The sequence below is a fragment of the Pseudonaja textilis genome, chromosome 4, assembly GCF_049901715.1.
Source record: "Pseudonaja textilis isolate UNSWEBS1 chromosome 4, rPseTex1.2, whole genome shotgun sequence".
Lineage (NCBI taxonomy): Eukaryota > Metazoa > Chordata > Lepidosauria > Squamata > Elapidae > Pseudonaja > Pseudonaja textilis.
In genome coordinates this window covers 39652013-39664426 of record NC_141993.1, presented here as the reverse complement: position 1 = coordinate 39664426, position 12414 = coordinate 39652013, and the positions used below count along the sequence as shown (strand labels likewise).

Below are 12414 nucleotides of genomic sequence, written 5' to 3'. Positions count from 1 at the left end.
CCTTGCCTTTGATTAAAATAATGAATGTAACATAATTTTATTATTCATAACATTGGGAATATTATTTTAGGAAAGGCAGAAAGCTCAAGGAGAGAATAATGAGACTGTAATTTGAACTAGATAGACTGTCAACATTTAGCCAAGAGCAAAGAAACTTGGCTTATGTATCATGCTGTTGTCCTCTCTGCAACAATTTATTTGATGAACATCCAAAAATCTGCCATGAACCTGGAAAGGTCTCCTGAAAAGCAAATCCCCACTGGTTTCACTGATATAGACTTGATTGTGATTATTTCTTGTAGTGCGTGTATGTATAGTAAGCTTACAGTGTAGTTGTTGTTGAAGAAGACTTCTGAGAATATCTTGGACAGCCAAGAAAATAGATCAATAAATGAATCAACCTAGATTTCTCACATTTCTTAGCTCTCTGGAGAAGGCTCTAGTGCTGGGAAGGTAAGAGAAAGGAGAGGAGGATGAAAAGCAAGGTGAACAGTTACTTTGACTGTGGGAGACTTGAAAGAATAGGCTAGGGGCACATCATCATGGAGAAAATCTATCTAAGTGGTTGCTAAGAGTTGACATTGATTTGATTGCATATAATAATCAGCCAAGCTTCCAGTAAGATCCTATCGAACCTTCTCTCCTTTTATCTTTGTCTCTCTAGAAGCACTTAGGAGCAATTAACGCACCAAGGACAGTTATTTTTTATTACTGAATTTGCCTCTTTTTTTATTTCGACTTGCCAGCAGTCACATCAATACACGATGCTGAAGAACGAGTCCCCCAACTCTTTGGAGGAACCTAATTTCAAATCCAGGGACATAATGATTATATCACAAACAAGGAAGTCTCACTGAATTCAGTTGGATTTGTGAGTACAACCACATAGAATGACAGCTTTTGGAATGAACCAATAAATACACCTGGATAAACTAATGAATATCTGCAGATTGTCAAGTCCTCAATTTTTGATCATGTAACCATTGGGATACTATGATGGCTTTTAGGGCCCATTGTAAGTAATTTTTTCAGCATCATTGCAACTTTGAATGTCCACTAAACAAATGGTTTTAAATCAAGGCCTACCTGTAGTCAGATTCTTTTGTAACCTCCCCCCGCAAAAAAAGTTCCAACTTCCCCCAGGAGAAAATTGATGCAAGATCTCAAGCCTTTGGTGTCTAAAGTAGAAAAAAGCAGAAGTGTATCTCACAGGAAGAAAACTTCTGAATTTTCCAGGTCTTTTTACTCTGTATGTCAGCTTCTTTCTTCCTCTAATGTTGTCTTCTTCTGCCATTATTTCTACCTATTATTCACCCTCCTGGTACATCTGGAACTCATGCAAGCCATCAGCTGTCTTCTCCAATTTGATGGCCCCTTCTTTCCATTATTTCTAGCTTCCCTGCTGTGCCAGAATTAGCAGAATAGAACTATGATCAAATGAACTAACAAAAATGCTAAGCGTGTGGAATTTTATTTAAAGACATTCCTTTTTTATCTTTCAAAATGTACATATTTCAGCTCGTTTGAAGTAATCTTGTCAAGTCCATTCCAAAGAAATCTAGATATTCAACAATATGTATCTTTCCATCACTTTGAAGTCAGAGCTGCTCACACTTCCCAATCATGTTGTTCCCCCCTATGATTTAATGGAAATTGAAAGTAAGAGGGCTGCAGACCACAGGAGAAATGATCACTCAAGGACATGCTATTTATGCCTTATGCAAATATATGCAAATTTCTTAGAAGTTCTCACAATAAGGTCAACAAGTTGAAGTCTCTGCCATTTAACAGTTAGCTCTTTTTCTAACTAGAAAAATTGATATTATATTATTGATATTATATATCAAATTATCCCAAATGAAGGTTTTAGATAAGTCTTCCCCCTGTAGCATCTTCCAACCATTTTATCCATTATATCAAGCTAGCCAACCATCTGGCTGTGCTATAAGGAAAGCAGGGTAAGAACAACAGTTAGATGAAGAACCTAACAAATAACAGATAATGATGGAACCAAAGGTAAATATCAACTCTGGATCTCAATAATCAGTTCCTTTCCTTGCTGATCTTTCCAACATAATTTCCTGAACTTGAGGTCAAAGGATACGTTAGGGATTCAGGGATTCAATTGCTACTATTGTCCAAAATTCATAGATTGATCCCAGAGTCTGGAATTTTGAAACATTAGTAAGAACCTTAGCAAGAAAGGGGTTTAGAGGTTAGCTGTTCAGCCACCATTAGTAATCTATGAATGTAATATAACTTTCATTTTAGCCCTCAGCAGAGGAAAGAAAGCCAGAAGTAAATATCTATGGAGATTTAGGACATCATCTCTAAATCAAACTTGTTCAAGATCAAAGTTCCATGATTATGGCAGCTTTTCATTACATATCTTTCAGTAACCCTGCAGACTATAAAGGCTGAGCAGGTTATCCCTTTTCAAGCAGGATACCACAAACAATTTTGATAGTTTAACATTTGGAAAGGCTTCAGTCCAGAGAGATTCAATTAATTTTTCATATGCCCAGAACAGTTTCAAGATGTTCTTTCTCAACTTGAACCAAAAACCTCAGCTCCTATCTAGATCTCTACTATAGATATAGATCAATAAGCGGCAGCTGACTTCAAAAGTGTCACAGTTGGTAATTACCATCATGTGTGTTCACTAATGCAGATATATTGGAATCTCACAGAAATTGGGCCCTAGGAATTTTTCCGTGAGTGAGCTCCCATTCAGGTTAAGCCGCTGTCAGGAAACATCTTCAGAACATGACTTTCTCCCATTTGAAATAAGTGGAGGAATTTTAAAATAAATAGGTTTTGACCCTGGTGTAATCCTCCTCTTCAGAGCAGTATCTAGGAATATCATTTTTTAAAAAATTGTAGGTATAGATACATTTGCCTTTTGTACTCCTTTCCTCATAGAATTTGTCTACTATTAATAATATGAACCCCTACCTACAAACAACATAACGGGAAATGCTAGTTCGTCTCTCCCTTCCCATCTCCAAAGAAAGTACTGGTAAATTCACCTATGCTGTATATTCTCAATATTCCTTGCACTGAGCAAGGCCTTCATATTCAATAGCCTTCATATTCTACAGTGTTATGGTTTTAATAGCCACCTTTGTGCAGTACTCCACAGATGAATGTGAAGAAAGTGTTAAGAGTGTTAAGTGTTAAGAACCATGGGTTCAGAATAAAATCACAGTTCCCAGTTTGTTAGCTTCTATTAGATAACAAATAATGTCTATGGAGATTCTCAGTCATTTAGATCACGGTTGTCTCAAAAGTGCTTTTCAAAAGACAAGAAGACTTTCTTAGTTTTTTCCTTGAAAATGTTTTGCTTCTCATCCAAGAGGTTTCTTCAGTTCTTTTTCAAGTTCTTCTTGAAGAAGAACTGAACAAGCTTCTTGGATGAGAAGTGAAATGTTTTCAAGGAAAAAAATCAACAAAGTCCAATTGCCTTTTTATAAATCACCTTTGGGATAACATATGGTGGCTCTTGTGCTTTTCAAATGTTTCATATTCTTTTTATTCTTGTTTTCTTATTTTTATTTCTTTATTTATACGTCGTATTTCCAAACCGCCATCTCCCTCAAAGAGGGACCATTTTTCAATGACAGTTTCCAATAGGTTTGTATAGACCCTGACCTGTAATAAATATAGAGGTAAAATCAAAAGTAAGGAGTATGTCTTCAGCTTCCCCATATGCAATTTAAATTTTTGTGTAGTTTACCATGAATAAAAAAAATCTAAACCACTCTATAAGGATTGTAATGTATTACTTATTTATACTCATCATCAGGCTAGACGGGGGTGGGGGGAAATCATGAAATTGGTGAATTGATGAAAATTCTGTGATACTTGAACCAGACATTGTATGTATAGTACATAATCTCGACATTTATATGATGATGGTACCATGGGCATATAATCAGTCTGACATTGTCATAGTTTGCTGTGGATATCTCTGCTGATAGGCAATTATAAAATACTATATACTATACTAAATAATACTTAGATCTTATATTTAGATCTTTACCTTTCCTACAATGTTTGTGTCTTAGAAGAAAAAATATGTTTTGTAGTATAATCCGGTATATGCACTTGTTCCGGTTTGCAGTATATAGTTCTTTTCAGGTTGCTTTTGTTGGGGAGATGAATGATGACCTGGAGAAGATGACAGAAAAGATACTGCAGAGTTCTTGTTCATCCTCTTCAATGTCCTGTCACAATTATACCAGAAGGCACCAGAACATGTACTATATTTGCTCTGTTTGTACTTCTCAGTTTCTTCAGCCCCTGGAGATACCTGACAGTAACAGGCACCATATTGGGATGATTGAATGATTCTGTCAGGAAATCATCTGGCTTTGGACTTGGAAGGATACACTGAGTAGAGCTTTGAGCTTAAAACTTCAGATATACGTAAGGGCGGTACAATGACACTTCCAACCTTCCCAAATATGGAAGCTTTTTGTTTCTGAAAAGCACTGTTCTTTAGTCTGGAAAGCTCCTCTCACCTACAAACAAACTTGTTTCTTACATTTTATTTATTTCCTTCTCATTTTTCAAGCATAGCATCACTCCATTCTATTAGCACCTATGTTTGCAGCTAAAACAAAGAGAAAAAGCTCTGCAAGAAGATTTATATATTTTCATTTCTCCTAATATGCAATCTTGTATAATGCAATATAATATGCACCTATCCTCATGTATGCACACTCTGTAATCCATTTTTTTGCTAAGCCAATGTATTTTGTGTTCCTTTTTCACCCAAATATTACCATTATGCTTTATTCTTTATTGCACTATGTATAGATCACAGAATTTGGAAAAGCACAGGTTTTAGTATATGTGTATGTGTGCATGCATATGTGTGTGTTTGTGTATATATACATAGCTACAGTATATACAGGTAGCATTCTGAACATGTAGTCTGGATAACACAGGTTTGGGAAATGCAAATTGGGATCTAAGCACGAAAATATGAAGTAAATATATTTAGCAGACTTGTCATTTGAGTTAGAGTTTAGACACTCAAAGAAACAGTTATTGACAGGTAATCCTAGTGAAATTATGTCATGAAAATTTGAATGCAAGCAACTGAACAAGTTGTGTATGTGTGTATGTTGCATGTGTGTTTATGTTTCTTAGATTTCCTTTACTTTCTGATTTTATCACATTTTTCAGGTAAGAAAAAAATATCCACCCCCGTTCACACATTTCATTTTTTTCCTAGTTCAGAAGTTTAATATTCATATATTGATCTGAATTTTAAAATGGAGTAGGCAAATTATATCAGAGAAGAACGTACCTTTGATGAAAATCAATTATTCTTTTCAGAAATCTTTTCAAGAAAAAATACCTCACTCCCATGAAAACAAGGGAGAAAAAGCTGGGCCTTTACAGTAGTGTCCATTTTAAGAAAAGCTTAACAAATGGGGAAAGCACTGGATGGTTGAACAAAAGAAGTTTTGTTGGAAAGAGCTGTTACATTGACATCTGATAGATGTAATGGACACATTGACTGGAAACCAAGAATGCCAATGCTTCAAAAATAAACACCCACCTGTTTTAGATTCGGAGGCTGATGTTTTGAGAAGATCAAGCAACATGTGACTGTGTTCACCTCAGGTCTTTGTGAGGTAAAGCTCTGTATCTTAAATCTACTGAAGTTCATTCAGCACACAGCCAGAATAGGGTTTTCTATAATGTGGCACCAAATTTTGTATGAGGCCTCCAATATCATTGTTATTCTTTCAGATGAATCTAAAAAAAGAAACGGGAGAAGTATAGTGCTCATTTTTGTAGTTGGCAAGAGATTAAAAACACTTCCATATCTTTTCCATGTAGTGCACACTGGCCACAATTTTTTTGTAACAGAAAGCAGCTGAAATGGTCCTGGCTTATATCAAGACCAAGGCAGGGGAGAAATTCTGTTACCCAGTCACCACTATGCCATCTTCCTGCCTTACAAAAATATCACTTGCTGCCATATAAATCATTCTTCAAGAAGAATTCAAATTCTTCAAGAAGAATTTGGTGCATTGCTGATGTTCTTTGACTTATCACGTATACATTATCTTTCTGTAACTGTATTTTCTTATTTTATCAATCTAATGCTTGTATTATTTTATTTCTTAATGAGAGATTTAAGCTGAGAATTTGCACCTGCTTAGATATTTTTTTAAAGTTATTAATCAAGAGCCAGTTTGGTGTAGCAGTTAAATCATCAGGCTAAAAATCGAGAGACCGTGAGTGCTAATCCTGCCTTATGCATGAAGGTGACCTTGAGTCAGTGTTTCTGGGTGACCTTGAGCCAGTGTTTCTCTCAGAAGACAATGGCAAATTACTTCTGAAAAAACCTTGCCAAGAAAACAGCAGCGATTGTCCACGGAATCTCCAAGAATCAGATAAAAAAAGGTGGAAGAAAAAGGTTAGTACATTTGCAGACCACCAAACTTTCAAACTAGATGCCTTTTTAAAAAAAAAGATATAAAAGATTTTTTTAAAAAGCCAGAATCTAATAAATGAGAGCTATTATTTGCCAGAACAAAATTCTATCTGCTATATTTTAGTTTTCATTCATCTCTTTGGTCTTCTGTGGATTAATTAACTGATTATTTTTATTTTCTGCCAATTAAACTATCGCGGTTTGCAGTTCTACTGGAGCATAGTTTGACCTTCAACTGAGTAAAAATTTCATCTGCTATTTAAATTGTAAAAATATAAAAATAAGCATAATCTGCCAGTGCTGTTGAAACAATCCTCTAGTTTTTAAAATATTTTTCTACTATAAAAGTTAATGCAAACCAGTCAAGCTGATAAACTCTGGAATTATCATCGTACATAAAGATTTTGTAGTGGGAGGGTTTTGTGGTAAAGAGTAGAATTTAAATTCTAGGGGTTTTCTATATGACTTATCAACTTCTTGTTCACAACTGCTATGGAATGGCTAGGAAAATATATTTTTTCAAGGGAGCAGAATACAGCCTATAAAATTTAGATCAAAAAGAAATATCCACAGAGCAATAGTAGAAAGATGGGAAATCTAGTGATAGAAAAACCTAGTCAGCATGCTTTGGTTAAACAAACACCCTTCTTGCTTTTTGCAGATGAATGTAGTAGACCAGAGGCAGAAAGGAAAGGAAAGATCAAAGCTAAATCTAATAGTACAAAAGAATAAAAGTGAGAGGGAGTGATGTGAATAAGAGTGATCCCAGTAGGTATTTGGTAAAAGACACCAAATGTGTCAAAGAATTTTAAAAAAGGAAAAACATGTTACATATGGAGAAAAATACAGCTTTTGGCATTACCTTTGCACCATCCCAATTTTATTAAAAGATTATGTGGATGGGAAAAAAAAGAATGGACATGAAATTAATATTACGATAATTCCATTAATGGTTGAACTTCATTAAGGGATTTAGATTACAGTTTGAAGTGCTCTGCCAACCATTAGACTTTAAAAAAAAACAAAAACTGTTTTTCAAAGCAAAAGAGGGAAGAATCACAAAGAAGCTCATTAGCTTTAAAAAAAATGAGAGCTAAGGCATAATGATCAGGGCAGACTTTTTTCTACGAAAAGAATTTGAGACAACAGAGCAAAAGCGAAAATGGGGGAGGGTGTATATGACCACTTTAGTCTTGGCAAACTTATGATGAAAGTTCCCCACTAGTGTTATTAATAATAGAACAGGTGGCCTTCTTTGCAGGTGTTAGAAATCATGAAACTATTTAGTGTAAATGAAGTACTAGCTAAAATAATATAAAGATAAAATTAAAAGACAAATTAAAAATGATTGAACTCTTATGGGATTTTGACAATTGCTGAAATCTCATATGACTTCCCGTAATTTTGCAAGATTTCACAGCATATGTTATTTATTTATGTATTTAATTTTCATGGGCATTAATTAGAGGTGGCACAGGGGCTCTGTTTCCACACAGATAATGGACCTGTGCAAAGTTGTGTTGCAGCAAACTGATTTGACAAAGCTTTGGCAGTTTCACTTGTTAAATCAGATTAGTTGGTACAATCAATTTGGATAATGGAAAAATTCACAATGCATGGATAGAAAACTGATATTCTGAATCAAATTGGAACAAAACTGCTTCTATTAGCAGCATTCAGAAAAGAGTGTTTCTTTCCTACAGCTAAAGATTTTAGTCTCTGCAACAAGCAGTTGGGGCACTCTGAGAATTCTGCATGACAGAAACCTGTTTTTGCAAATTAGATTTTACCCCTAGTCTTGGCTCCACACTAAATTAGTGCCATATGATCATGACGATTGTGCTCAGTGTATGACCCAATTGGGATGGGAACTTTGGTCATTAAGCCATGCAGTTCTTAAGTCACTTGGCCTGGATTTATAACCCTTTTTTCTGTGGTCATTAAGCGAATCTGTTTTCACCATTAACTTTGCTTCAGAGATGGTATTCAGCAGGTTATGACCAGTTCTGGAGAACTGGTAGCAGAAATTTTGAGTAGTTCAAAGAACTGGCAAATCCCACCTCTGACTGGAGATTTCACAGTATCCTTCCCCTGCCACGCGCACCAAGCCACGCCCACAGAACCAGTAGTAAAAAAATTTGAATCCCATCACTGCTCTGCTTGTCAGAAGCTCCCTGGGAAGATCACAAACAGTGATCATGTAATTCTAGGATGCTGCAACTATTATAAATATACACTGGTTGCCAAGCACCCAAATTTTTAATCACTTGATCATGGAGACACTGAAAAGTATGAGGACTAGTTGTAATTTGCTTTTTTCACTGCTGTTATAACGTTGTACAGTTGTTAAACTGTCATAAGTTGAGAATTATCTGTAATGATTTGTCCACTTAATTTCAGTGGTCATTAAATAAGGCAATAGATACAGTCTTGAACTAGGAAACAAGTTCTAGTGGATTGCACAGACCAGACAAATTAAGCTGACATTTAATCAAGAGCCAATCTGTAATATTTTCATGTTACTTATCCTTCCATAATTATATTTTAGTTTACTTGGTTAGTAGATATACCAAATGCTAATTAAAGCAGTAAATATAAATACAAATTAAACAAAAATAATACTCTAAAAGTGCCAACTAAATTCAGATTTAGAATTCAAAACAGCCTTTCAGATGAACCTCAGCAATGGAAGCTCACATATTTTTTTATTAATTTACCCAATGATGTTGAAATAAGCGCACCCATATTTTCCTAAATTAAAACCATAACAATTCTTTTCTTTTTCCACTTCCTGCTGATTTGCTGAGGGGAAGATCATTGGAGATCATTTAATCTGAAGAGGAAAATCCGCTTAGTTATTTTCCAAAAGACTTGCTGAGTGGGCTAAGTAGAGCTATTCATTGTGGAAGACATGGAGAAGAGGGAAAGAAAATGTAATAGTCATACTTTTTCCCCATGCAAAGACTGGACAGAGAAACATTTTTTATAAAACTCTAATGCCTAAGAAGCTTTTGAAGGCTGTTCTCAGGCGTCCTAGTAATTTCAACAGAGTACTGCATAAAGAAACAAGAAACTTTCAATAAAATATATATTTTACAATAATTTCCCCTTTTGGGGATGCATTAGTCAGCAGTACTAGATAAAACAGAGTTATAATTTGTGGTTCAACTCCTGTCATAAGTAAAATTTCTGCTGTAATTATATTATCTCATGTTTTCAACCTCATGAATTCTGTTCTCACCTTGTTCCTTCTAGTTTTTTTAAAAATATAACAGAACCTGGTTTTGTCTTAGTTCCCCTAGCAAGCATAGACATTTTATATTTTTCTTTCAAATACTTCCTCACATCAGCCTCTTTCAGAGACTAGAAATTCCCAGGCCTTTTCCAGCTGTTGGAGGCCCACCAAAATAAAATAAATAAGAACATGTGAAAATAAAATAAGACACACGTGCATTCAATCTTAAGTGAAACAGGGTTTAAACCTTAAAAAAAAAAAAACTACAGTATTTGCAAGTATTGAAATGTGTGGACCCCTTAAGCTCCAGCTTAGGCCAAATGGTCCCCCTCATGTCTGGCCTCATAGAATTCAGAGATTCCATAGTGAACATCTATCTTAGTCCCAAGAAGAGGCAGGTTTTCCTGGCCTAAATTAATTTTCCCTAATCTGGTGCCTCCCTGATACGTTGAGTTTACAACATCTGGGGCTGGCTAGGGCTTATGAGAATTAAAAACTCATACAATTGGGGGGACAGGGGTCCAGGTTGGGAAAAGCTGACCTGACCATCATGGCTTACCTCATTTCCCCCTGTTTTTGCAATATATGCTTCGGTTCTGATCAGTATCTCTTTGCTTTCTTTCTTACACCTAAGAATGCAGTATAGCTAATTATACTGCCTCTGTTCTCTATAATTTATGTTTCCTCAAGAGCCCATTTCTCATTTTGCGTGATACTCTCCCTTCTGTCTCTCACACCCTTTTTATGCTGCTGTTGTGTATGGTCTCATTAGGTTATTGGTATAATTTGGATTGGAGGCTCCTTAGAGTAGAAACCTTGTGTTTGGCCTAATAGATAATACTTCATCATGCTGTTAGATGTGTCTTCTGGGACTGTATTAAACAGGAGTGGCAGATTATTAAAGAGAAGCATCTGGCAGTTTGTGACACCTGGGGTCTGTTTTGCTGCGGGATCAACAAAGTCTAATAAAGTATTATTCATCAGGTATACTTTCTAATGGAGGACTAGTTGCGCCATCAACATTTGAATCTTTAGCCAGACAACTATGCAGCCAGTGAATACTGGTGGGGGCAGAGGCTCTGAGGCAATATGGTCTAATGTTGATCTCTTTATATTTCTAATCAAAGAAGAACCCTTTGGGTACTAGGATCACTTCCTTGCATTTTATCAACATGGGATGTAAAGGGTCTACATAGGTGTGATATCTACGCCTAGGTAAGTATAGATACTCCATTATGCTATTATTAGTATGGAATTTAGGTAAGTTGTCTCTTATCTGGAGAACCTCAGAGGGACTTAGACCCTTTCCCAACTCCAAAGTCTGGACAGTTTGCTGCCAATGAAAAACAACTGTGTGACTGCTGGAAGTGTAACCGAAAGCCTGCGTAACCGTATCTCCCCATGCATTCTTTCAGCACTTCAGAGAGGTTATGTGAACCTCTCTGCAGTAGTAAGAATTTCAGCATAGGAAGTATGGGTTCCACTTGCATATATCTACCATTCAGATTAATGTTATGCAGAAAACATTCTTCTGTTTTTTCCCCCTAAGTTGTCACTGAACTTGATGAAAGATAATAGTCCTTTCAAATTTTCTTTCAAGACAGGATGATTGTGGTCAAATTTTATGGAACAATGAGCAATGTTTTTGTCTTACTTACATTCAAGGTGATGGAAGAATACGTGTGTTGCTCTTGTGTTATCATTTTGCCAACAGTCTGTAGCCTCCCTTGTTTCCCACACTTAAATCCCAAGGAAACTGATAATGATAACTCCTCTATTAAGTTTTTTTCACAATGGGTAGCGTGGTCAGCCAGGGAGTTTTAGACTGCTGGAAATATGTGTTAAAGAAAAACAATAAAACTAGCAGGTTGCAATCTCTAATAGCAAGTTGGAAACAATGTCAAGGGAAGTTCGAAAGACATTTTCAGCAGCCTGAGAATAAGGCACAAAATTAAAAGTTTCTTTAGCGGGGGAGGGGGGACTTTGAGAAACTGCAAAGTACATTCCAGCATAGTCTTAGTACAAATACTTGATTAATTGCTCAGAAGTTTGCATTTATTTTTCCTACTTCCTTCATCCAAACAGATGGTGCCAATTGAGTTGGGGGCACTGCTTTACATACAAAAAATGACAAACTTTATAGTTACAATGACATTGCTGTGAATTGTTGCACTTTTTTTCATCCAATGTAATAATTCTCCATTTTTCTTGTGTTATATGTTCAAAAACTATACAACCCCAAAATGCCAACATATAGCGAGGCAATATGTTACTAACTTAGGTATTCTGAGTTGAAAACTTTACCTAAACCCTTTTTTTACAGTTCTTACAGGGAACGCCGTAGTCACGTAACAACATGAGAGCATAAGATGGCTTTTTCTATTCTAGATTTTGAGAGGTTTAGGGAGGCTTTTTGAAAGTAAAAAAGTTGTGCTTGTTCCTATTAGAGGCTTAATGTATTTGTCCTGGTTTGTCTTCTCTCTTTTTTTAAAAAAAATCCAAACACACACACACATGCTGGATATTTACTATGGAGTTTTAAAGCAATTGTGGTTCATATAACCTTCAGGGTTTCTGGGCTTGGAAGGGGAAAAAAGGGCTACAAGTTGTCAATTTATGTCTAGCACCCCACATTTCAGGGGCCCATGGCTTGACCTCTTCCCTCCCACAAGCACAAGGAGGAGAACTACCATAACTTAGGTGCCTCTCACTCCCAACCCTC

The 12414-nt window shown here is 35.9% G+C and overlaps 1 long non-coding RNA gene across 3 annotated transcripts in view; it reads right to left on the bottom strand.

Annotated features, from left to right (window-relative positions):
- Positions 1-688: 688 nt before the first annotated feature.
- LOC113439132 (uncharacterized) overlaps positions 689-12414 on the bottom strand; it is an 84727-nt gene continuing 73001 nt past the window's right edge. Inside the window, exons 5-8 of one of the 3 annotated variants that reach the window (XR_015743480.1) lie at positions 11351-11520; positions 5573-5772; positions 4043-4170; positions 689-1942 (exon numbers count right to left, since the gene is read on the bottom strand). This is a non-coding gene — a long non-coding RNA (uncharacterized LOC113439132). The remainder of the gene's footprint in view (positions 1943-4042; positions 4171-5572; positions 5773-11350; positions 11521-12414) is intronic. The other 2 variants (XR_015743479.1, XR_015743481.1) reach the window with 2 other exon arrangements.